Source organism: Nelumbo lutea, chromosome 8 (genome assembly GCF_056320005.1).
Source record: "Nelumbo lutea isolate HS-2025 chromosome 8, American lotus-T2T, whole genome shotgun sequence".
Lineage (NCBI taxonomy): Eukaryota > Viridiplantae > Streptophyta > Magnoliopsida > Proteales > Nelumbonaceae > Nelumbo > Nelumbo lutea.
The window spans coordinates 40,575,394-40,586,176 of NC_142691.1; the positions used below are offsets into that span (position 1 = coordinate 40,575,394).

The window sequence follows — 10,783 nt, forward strand, 5'->3', positions numbered from 1 at the left end:
AAATCGAGTATGGCATGACATTGATAGATGCACCTAAGTCTAGCATGGCATACTCGATTTGCTTATTGCCAATCACACAAAGTAGGGTGAACATACCTGGATCAGCATGTTTTTCTGGTAAGGTCCTCTTGATCATGGCTGAAACGTTCTCTCTAACTCTTGAGTCCTGCACCTTGTCTTCTTCTTGTCTTTTATTCACCTTCCTTGGTGAGGTAGGTTCTAGCTGCAGTTCCTTCCCGCTTCTCAGCACCACTGCACTTACATTCTCCTTGGGGTTGACTACCGTTTGTGATGGTAGTTTCCCGGAGCTCTGCACCTCCAACTTGCTAACGGCAGTGGCAAGTTGGCTGATTTGGTTCCCCAAATTCTGAATGCTAGCTCTTGTTTCCTGTTGAAATTGCTGCATATTAGTAGCTAGAGCCTTAACTATATCTTCTAATGACATACCTGAATTCGAGGGTTGGCTTTGCGCTATAATGGATGTTGAAAACTGGGGCTGTCGACTGAAAAAATGGGGCTGGTATTGCTGCTGTCCTCCTTGGTTCCCGTAGCTTAGGTTTGGGTGATCTCTCCACCCCGGATTGTAATAATTGGAGTAGGGATCATACTTTTGTTGGGGCTGGCCCGGGAATCCTCCTACGGCATTGACTTGCTGCATCGAACCATCTTGCAATGATGGACACATGTCCATAGGATGGCCAGGAATCGAACAGATACCACACACCCTGGCAGTTTGTACTTGTCCTGCAGCGAGTTGTCTTACCAAAGCAGTTAGTTCAGAAATCTGATTTTCTAAATTTACATGGCTTACCTCATTAGCCCGTCTAATGGTACCGTTTGTCCTAGCACTGAACTGTTGTGAATTTTCGGCCATGTTGGAGATTAACTCCCTGGCCGCTTCGGGTGTCTTGTTCACCAAGGCTCCTCCACTGGCTGCATCGACCATACTTCTATCCATGGGCTGAAGCCCTTCATAGAAGTATTGGATTAACAATTGCTCCGAAATTTGGTGGTGGGGGCAACTAGCAACAAGTTGCTTAAACCTTTCCCAATATTCATATAATGTCTCACCACCAAACTGCCGAACTCCACATATTTCTTTTCTTATATTTGCAGTCCGGGATGCAGGAAAATATTTATCTAAAAATATCCTATTCATCTCATCCCATGTGCGTACATAACCGGGAGGGAGAATATACAACCAATCCTTTGCTTTATCTCTTAAAGTAAATGGAAAGACTATGAGTTTTACCTGGTCCTCGGTGATACCATGGGGTTTCATGCTTGAACAGACGACATGAAATTCCTTTAGATGTTTGTGAGGGTCCTCACCTGGGAAACCATGAAACAGAGGTAATAATTGAATCAAACCAGATTTGAGTTCAAAGGCTACCTCAAGAGTGGGGTACGTGATGCATAAAGGTTGTTGGTTCAGAATTGGTGCAGCCAAATCCCTTAATGTCCTCTCTTTGTCAGCCATTCTTTCTACTTCTTCGAAGATGGGAAGATCACAATCTGAATTCACCTTCTTTGGTGAATGATCCTTCCTTTGCTTCGCCTCCTTTCTTAAACGATGGGTGGTCCTCTCAATTTCGGGATTGTACTCGAGTTCACCTCGTTGAGAAGCACGAGTCATAAAACAAAAGAGGTTAACAAGAGGAAGGTAATAGCTAAGAAATTAAAGTTGCTCCCCGGCAACGGCGCCAAAATTTTGACGAGTTTGTCGAAGCCCTGAAAATTATTACTAGTCCCACAATAAAATATTTGCAGTAAAAGTGGTTCTAGGTCGAATCCCACAGGGAGCAAATCAGTAATCTCTTAGCCGAATGGGTAAAGTAATTGTGTGGGAAAATTAAATAACTAAAATTAAAAGAATAACAAACTAAACAAACAAGAGAAAATCAGTCTTACCGAATTCTGGTTCAAGGGTTCGGGTTGAATCGATTGGCCATCGATCCTAGATACAATTCAGCATTCTTGCAATTCAAGCATTTAACCTTAGATTTATTAGGATAGCCATAATAAACCTTGTGTTTTCCTAATTCAGTTGACCAAACCCAGCATTCGATCAACACTTATCACCACTCAACTGGGTACGATAGCGTTCCATGTTAAACAATGATAGCATTAAGATTTGTGAAAACAGTTAAACCAAAATAACAATAATTGAGATAGCTGCAATTACTGAATTTTGTTCCATCGATTCTTTTAGGTTGAACCATGTTAAAACATTGGTCAAAGGCTGTCACGAACAATTGACCCAAAAAGATATCAACCTAATTGCTACTTGTACCATTATTCGTGACAATTACGGATCACTGAAATCATGGATAGCAGTAGGAAAATCAACATACTTCCCTAACATTTGTTGGGTAAGTTAAGCTCATAATTAAATCAACCTTTGCCTTATCAACCTCTATTCCTCTAGCAGAGATAACATGTCCCAACACAATGCCCTACTTTACCATAAAGTAGCATTTTTCATAATTCAAAACAACACAATGCCCTACATCGATTCAGAATTTTACTCAAATTAATTAAGAAATCATCAAACGAATCACCATAAACAGTAAAATCTTCCATGAACACTTCAATGCACTTCTCAATAAAATCAGAAAATATACTAATCATGCATCTTTGAAAAGTGCCTGGAGTGTTGCACAGACCAAAAGGCATCCGTCTGTAGGCGAAGGTGCCGAATGGGCAAGTGAAGGTTGTTTTCTCTTGGTCCTCTTGGGCAATAACGATCTGATAATAACCTGAAAATCCATTGTCAAAACAAAAGAAGGCCTTGCCTGCTAATCTCTCTAAAATTTGATCTATGAAGGGCAATGGAAAATGGTCCTTTCGAGTGGCCAAATTATGTTTTCAAAAATCAATTACCATACGCTAGCCACTTTGTATCCTCATTGTGACTAGTTCATTATTTTGATTTCTTACCACAGTTATCCCAATTCTCTTGGGTACAACATGTATAGGACTTACCCACTTACTATCTGAAATTGGGTAGATTATCCCTTCATCCAGCAACTTAAGTATTTCTTTCATCACCACTTTTTTCGTTACCGGATTGAGCTTTCTTTGTGATTCTCTGACTGGTTTGGTGCCATCTTCCAAAAGAATCCTGTGCATGCAAATTGAGGGGCTGACCCCTTTTATGTCGGCCAAGGTCCAACCAATCGCCACTTTATATTCTTTTAGAACCTTGATGAGCCATTGCTTTTGTTCTTCAGTCAACCCTTTCGCAATGATCACCGGAAATGTTTCTTTGTCGCCCAAATATGCATACTTAAGGTGATCCGGAAAGGTCTTAAATTCCAATTTCAGAGCTTGCAAAAATGGCAGCAATTTCTTATGAGAAAATGACAATGAATATCATAATTTGTTACCTTTTGTTCTGATATCGGTTCTGGAGTTTCATAGGGTGCATCAAACTCCTCCTCCATGTCTAATTGTGCACTTAATTTAAGCTCTTCATTCATATTCTCTTCTCCAAAAACTTCTTGCACAATTAAATCAATAGTGTCAATAGAACAGATCGAATGGCACTCATTTGGATATTTCATAGCTTAAAAAATATTAAATTTAACAATCTCCCCATTGAACTTGATAGAGAGGATACCCTCATCCACATCTATTTTGGTCTTGGCTGTTTTCATGAATGGCCTGCCTAATAGAACTGCACCAATACATCCTCAACACATCCTCAATGATCCCTTCTGGGTAGGCGTTAGAACAATCAACCAGCTGAATGACTACCCTAGTTTCCTTTAAGGGACCTAATCTCAAAGCACAATAAATCGATTATGACATGACATTGATGGATGCACCTAAATCCAACATGGCACGCTCGATTCTTTTATTACCAATCATACAAGGTAAAGTGAACATACCTGGATCAACACGCTTTTCCGGCAAGGTCCTCTTAATGACAACTGAAACGTTCTCTCCAACCTTTACCTTCTCATCGATTCACAACCTCCTCTTGTTAGTGCACAACTCCTTAAAAAATTTTTCATATTTTGGGATCTGTTTAATGGCATCTAACAAGGGTATATTTATCTCCACCTTCCTGAAGGTCTCCAAGACTTCTTGCTCATATTCTTCCTTCTTGGATTTTTCCAACCTACTATGAAATGGAGGCACAATGGCATTAGTAATCTTTGGTAGAGGGGAGTCAGATATTACCTTAATGGGGCTCTCATTTGAATCTTGTTTCTCCTCTTCCTTCTGTCCCTTATCTACCTTCCTTGGTGAGGTAGGTTGTGGCTGCAATCTTTCCTACTTCTTAGCACCACTGCACTAGCAGTTTCCTTGGGATTAACTACTGTCTGCGATGGTAGATTTCTAGAGTTTTGCGCCTCCAACTTGCTAATGGAAGTAGCAAGCTGACTGATTTGGTTCCCTAATTTCTGGATGCTGGCCCTTGTTTCCTATTGAAATTGTTGAGTGTGAATAGCAAGAGCCTTAACGATTTCATCTAATGACATACCTGAACTTGAGGGTTGACTATGCATTGAGATAGGTGCTGAAATTGGGGGCTGTCTGTTGAAAGCTTGTGGCTGATATCTCTATGGTCCTCCTTGATTTCCGTAGCTTAGATTGGGATAATCCCTCCACCCAGGATTGTAGTAATTGGAATAGGGATCATACTTGCATTGAGGTTGGCCTGGAAATCCTCCAATGACACTAACTTGCTGCATCGAACCATCCTACAATGATGGACACATATCCATAGGATGCCTAGGAATCGAATAGACACCACATACCCTTGCCGTTTGCAATTGCCCTACAGCCAGTTATCGAACCAAGTCAGTTAGATCAGAAATTTGATTTTCTAAATTAGAATGACTTACCTCATTAACACGCCTGATAGTACCATCTGTTCTTGCTCCAAATTGTTGTGAAGTTTTGGCCATATTGGAAATCAATTCCCTAGCTGCTTTGGGTGTTTTATTGACCAAGGCTCCTCCACTAGCTGCGCCTACCATACTTCTATCCATAGGTTAGAGTACTTCATAGAAGTATTGGATCAAGAGCTGTTCGGGCATTTGGTGGTGGGGACAGCTAGCACAAAGCTATTTAAATCTTTCCCAATATTCGTATAGTGTCTCACCACCAAACTTCCGAACTCCACAAATTTCCTTCCTAATATTTGTAGCTCGAGATGCAGGAAAATATTTATCTAAAAACATTCTATTCATCTCATCCCATGTACGTATCAAACCGGGAGGAAGAATGTATAACCAATCCTTTGCTTTATCTCATGAAGTAAAAGGAAAAGTTATAAGTTTTACCTGATCCTCAGTCATACCCTATGGTTTCATGCTTGAACAGACAACATGGAATTCCTTGAGATGCTTATGAGGGTCCTCACCTAGAAAGCCATGAAGAATAAGAAGCAGTTTAATCAACCCAGATTTTAGTTCAAAGGCTACCTCGAGAGTGGGATATATTATGCACATGGGCTGTTGGTTCATGATTGGTGCAGCCAACTCGCTTAGCGTTCTCTCTCTATCAGCCATCATTTCTTCCTCTTTGAAAATAGGTGGATCACAAATTGGCAAGTCGAATTCAGAATTCACCCTTGGAAGTGAATGGTCCTTCCTTTCGCCTCCTTCCTTAAACGATGGGTAGTCTTCTAAATTTCAGGGTTGTACTCTAGTTCACCTCTTTGAGAAGCACGAGTCATAAAACAAAGAAGGTTAACACAAATAGAAGGTAACAAGCTAAGAAATTAAAGTAGCTCCTCGGCAACGGCGCCAAAATTTTGACGGGTTGTTGAAGCCCTCAAAATTAATGCTAGTCCCACAATAAATTTGTAATAGTAGTGGTACTAGGTCGAATCCCACAGGGAGCTAGGGAAATAATTTCTTAGCCGAGTGTGCAATATAAAGATTGGGAAAATTAAATAATTAAAATTTAAAAAGAATCAAGAGAGCAATATCAACTTAAGAGAAATTTGTCTTACTGAATTCTGATTCAAGGGTTCAGATTTAATCAATTGGACATCGATCCGAGGTAGACTTCGATAGTCTTGCAATTCAAGCATTTAACCTTAGATTTATTAGGATAGCCATAATAAACCTTGTGTTTTCCAAAATCAGCTGACCAAACCCAGCATTCGATCAACACTTATCACTAATCGACTGGGTACGATAGCGCTCCATATTAACTAGTGATTGTATTAAACTTTGTGAAAACAATTAAACCAAAATAACAATAATTGAGATAGCTGCAATTATCGAATCTTGTTCCATTGATTCCCTTTAGGTTAAAACATGTCAATACATTGGTCAAAGGCTGTCATGAACAATTGACCCAGAAAGATATTAACCTAATTGCTACTTGTACCACTACTTGTGACAATTACGGATCACTGAACCATGGATAGCAGTAGGAAAATCAATATTAATTAATTTATCAGACTAATTAACATTAACATCCATAGAGAATAAGCACAAGAATCAATGAATACTTGAGTTAAAAAAGCAAGAACTTGAATTAAATACTGAACCTCATGATGACACAATCGAACATCTCCCCTTGAACCAGAAAAGAAAAGCTTAACTGCTCATGATTTTCAAATCCTCCAGGCTCTGCTTCTTAGAAGGCTGAACTGATCATTCTTGATTGATCGAGTTGCTTGATGCTTAACTGATGGATTTTTTTTTATTGATGCTTAAAGCTAGACCGACCCCCTTTTATATAGCTAAGGGAGAGGGCTGTTTTCCAACTCCTTTTAGGAGATTAACCTCAATTAAGAAAGTCCTGATCTATTTTGAACTAATCCTATCCTATCTCTTATCTAGTGATCTAATATCAATCATCTTATGTTTCTAGGATTATATTCAAAACTTAAATCTGATAAGACTCTCTTTCTGGAGATTACATTCGAAATTAGGACTCTTGGCTCTTGAATTCGGGTTGCACTGTGATGGGTTTGTCGAAGCCCTCAAAATTAGTACTAGTCCCATTATCAAATAATTGCAGTAAAAAGTGGTACTGGGTCGAATCCCATAAGGAGCAAATTAGTAATCTCTTAGCTGAATGGATAAAGTAATTGAGTGGGAAAATTTAATAACTAAAAATAAAAGAATAAGAAAGCAATAACAAACTAAATGCATAAGAAAAAATCAGTCTTACCGAATTCTGGTTCAAGGGTTCAGGTTGAATCGATTGGTCATTGATCCTAGTGAAAGAAGGGTAGGATCCATCTAATGAATGCCATGAAGGGTGCGGAATGGGTGGGCGAATTTCAAAAACTTTCCTACCTTCTCCCAACTGGGAATCATATTCCCTAAATTTAGAATATAATATTCAAGGATTCTACTTGAACCATAATCAAACCAGATCTGAACCAAAAGGAAATAGGAAGGATTATACCTAATCCGGAGAAACAATATCTCTAAATTTAGAATATAATATTCAAGGATTCTACTTGAACCATAATCAAACCAGATCTGAACCAAAAGGAAACAGGAAGGATTATACCTAATCCGGAGAAACAATATCGCCCAAAGTTGGTGTTCATGCCCAAAGAAGATACCAAGAACTACTCCTGTTGAAGATGACACAGCTGTAAATGGAACAGAACCAGCAGGGTGCGTCCTACACTGGATCCTTCACAAGAACCCACTGGAAACTCTGAACACTGAATCATTTTCAGTCTTTTTTGCAAGACTGATGTCAAGAACTGATTTCTTGACTTCTTTCTCCTACAAAGACCGAATCTTGCAAGAAGGGTTGGCAGCGGCTGGAGGAGAACTCCTGGACGAAGATGGCTAAACAACTTTTCTTCTCTCTGGAGTTCTTGAGATCAAATCTCTATTGTAGAAGACTTTCTTCTCTCTCTGGGAAAAACTTGGTTCAAAATCTGGTATATTCGGATCTTATTTTCTCCTCCTTTCTTCTTGATTAAGAAATCATCCTAATTAGGAGTTATCCCAATCCAAATCAATATTTGGATAGGGGATAATCTTAATCCTATCTGTAGATTAAGTTAGTTTACTCCTGATCTTATTAGGAGGTTACCAGATTCAAATCAGATTTGAATTTGGTTTCCCAGAGTGAATAAGGTCATAAGCTCAATCCTTTTTACTAACATTAATCTCATACTCGCCCCATAGATGGGTGATCATATCAGCCCAGCTCATAATGGGCTTTTGGCCCATTAAGTGTTCAGTGTTTAATTAGTTTCCAATCTGCTACCCAGTTGGGCTTCTTTGAATGGCATGGGACCCAAGCATTGATCTACACACCAGCCACATGGGTTCGGCCCAGCCTTTATTACAAGGCCCAGCCGAATTCACTAAAAAACTCAATGACCCCCTTGAGCCCTTCACATGGACCCTATGGGCCCAACACTTACATTAAGTGGTCCCTGGGCTAAGCCATCTTATAAAAACCCAAGGACTGTGGGCAGGTGCAAGATTAGCCCATTAGGTATTATCCTAAATGATCTTACACTTAACCTCTCAGCCCATAATGATCAAGCACTGCCCGACAAGAGAAGACCTCTCCCTTGGCTGCAAGGAACAATGCCGCACTCTCTACTCACATGGATCCCGGGAATTAAAACCTTTTGCAAATGTTTTTGAAACCATACATATACAGATATATATATATATATATTAATTTTTCAAAACAAAATTCCAACGATTGAAATCAACTGCCGGTAGTTTGGTTTCCATTAGAGAGAGTGCATTCCTGATCATTACCATTATCCGACAAAGGGACTGATCCTGTCACTATGATCACTCACTCAGACGAATGATGGGATACATTAACGAACCCGAAGCTCTTGGATCCGGGCTAGATCTCAGAATGTAAGTGGATGCCATCTTGAATTCTTTGCCCTCTTCCTTCAATGCATTCACAATGAACTACAATATGAATAAGCTGAATGTCAGCGTCCAGGAACTCAGCAATATGTTGTAGAGGACCGAGGATCTATTCAAGAAAGATGAGCCTGTGGTTATGCCTGTTGAAGCTAACAAATCAGGCAAGAAAAAGAGAAAGGCAAAGAAGCCCTAGAAGAAAGATGCCAAACCCAAGAAGTAGAAGAAGAACAAGGCATCTGATGTTTGTCACTTCTGCAAGCAGATCGGCCACTGGAAGAGGAACTGGCCTGCCTACCTGGAATGTAAGAAAGGTAACATTGAAACTTGTGTCATAGAAACTAATATGTTAGTTACTTCTGTGTCCTGGTGTGTTGACTCTGGGGCTTCAACTCATGCGTGTAACTCACTGTAGGGGTTCAAAGTTAGTAGAAGATTGAGTGAAGGCAAAGTGACACTATTTTTGGGAACGACTGCAAGTGCTGCAGCTACAAAATTAGAAACCGTAGAATTAGTTTTTAGAGAAGGAGTCCTTGTACTTAAAGATTGTCTTTATGTACAAAACTTGAGAAGAAATTTAATTTCTATTTCTAAATTATGTGTTGATGGATATACTGTTTATTTTAGTAATATGATTACTGTTAAACGGAATAACAAATTCATCGCATGGGGGGAACTAGAGAATAGTCTCTATGTTCTACATCCTTCTCTGGAAACTAACCTAGCCAAAACTACGTCGGTCAAAAATCCCAAGAAAAGGAATCGTGATATAGTAAATCCCACGTGCCTCTGGCATTACCAACTTGGCCATATCGGTGTTGACCGAATCACAAGGCTGGTAAAGAATGGTCCTTTGGATTTTCTAACCGTAGAAAATCTTCCCACTTGTGAGCCTTGCCTTCAAGGTAAGATGACTAAGTGGCCATTTGACAGTAAGCCTAAAAGATTTGGAGGCACACTTGACCTAATACATACTGATGTATGTGCTCCCCTGAGTGTTAGGACACGGAATCAACACGTGTATTTCATCACCTTTACAAATGATTTTTCACGATATCGTTACGTGTACCTAATGAGACACAAGTCTGAATCTTTTGAAAAGTTCAAAGAATTCAGACAGGAAGTCGAGAAACAGTTAGGGAGAGAAGTTAACGCCCTTCGATTGGATCGATGTGGCGAGTATCTCTCCGATGAATTTAGGGGCTACTTAAAGGACAATGGGATAGTGTCACAACTAGCTCCTCCTGCTACGCCTCAATTCAATGGTGTTTCAGAGAGGAGGAACAAGACCTTGTTGGATATGGTCTGTGTTAGACAGTTTTGTATGCCCTTAGCTTCAATCAAAATTGATGTACTTTATGAGTTTATTGTAAATGAATAAAAGTGCATATTTGATTCATGTTCCCTTGGTATGTTTCTGTGTAATACCCTTAAATTGGACACTTATTGAGACTCGTGTTAGTTTAGAATGTTCACAGCCAGTGGGTCGGACTGGGGAGACCTATCCTGACAAGGCTGACACTATGGTGCCACCAAGTCGGTTGGGGTGGCTTATCTCAGCTACCGGGGTGAGACCCTAGGCACATACAGTGTGGGATTAATTGAATCTTTGAACTGGACCAGATTTCTAGTATTGCCCTGGACCTTGGAGATTGATGGGAAAAATTGGAAAGTTACACCCGACCCCTAGACTCGATTATGATACTGCACTAGCGGGGGTCAAAACCTGGGTATGTTGGGACAATCCGAGAATTCATCTGAGTGGGTGATCATAGTGATAGGATCAGCCCCTTTGTCGGACAAAGGTAATGATCGGGGATGCGCTCTCACTGTTGGAAACCAAGACTGCCGGCAGCCGATTTCAACCGTTGAGATTTGTTTTGCAAAGTATATTTTATATGATATATAAAAGTATATATATTATGGTTTCTAAAATGTTTGCA

At 39.9% G+C, this 10,783-nt stretch overlaps 1 non-coding gene across 1 annotated transcript; it reads left to right on the forward strand.

Moving 5' to 3' along the window:
* The first annotated feature begins 1,004 nt into the window (after positions 1 to 1,004).
* On the forward strand, positions 1,005 to 1,111 carry LOC148843890 (small nucleolar RNA R71). Its single transcript, XR_016103974.1, has one exon. It is a non-coding gene; the product is annotated as a small nucleolar RNA R71 (small nucleolar RNA).
* Positions 1,112 to 10,783: the final 9,672 nt, after the last annotated feature.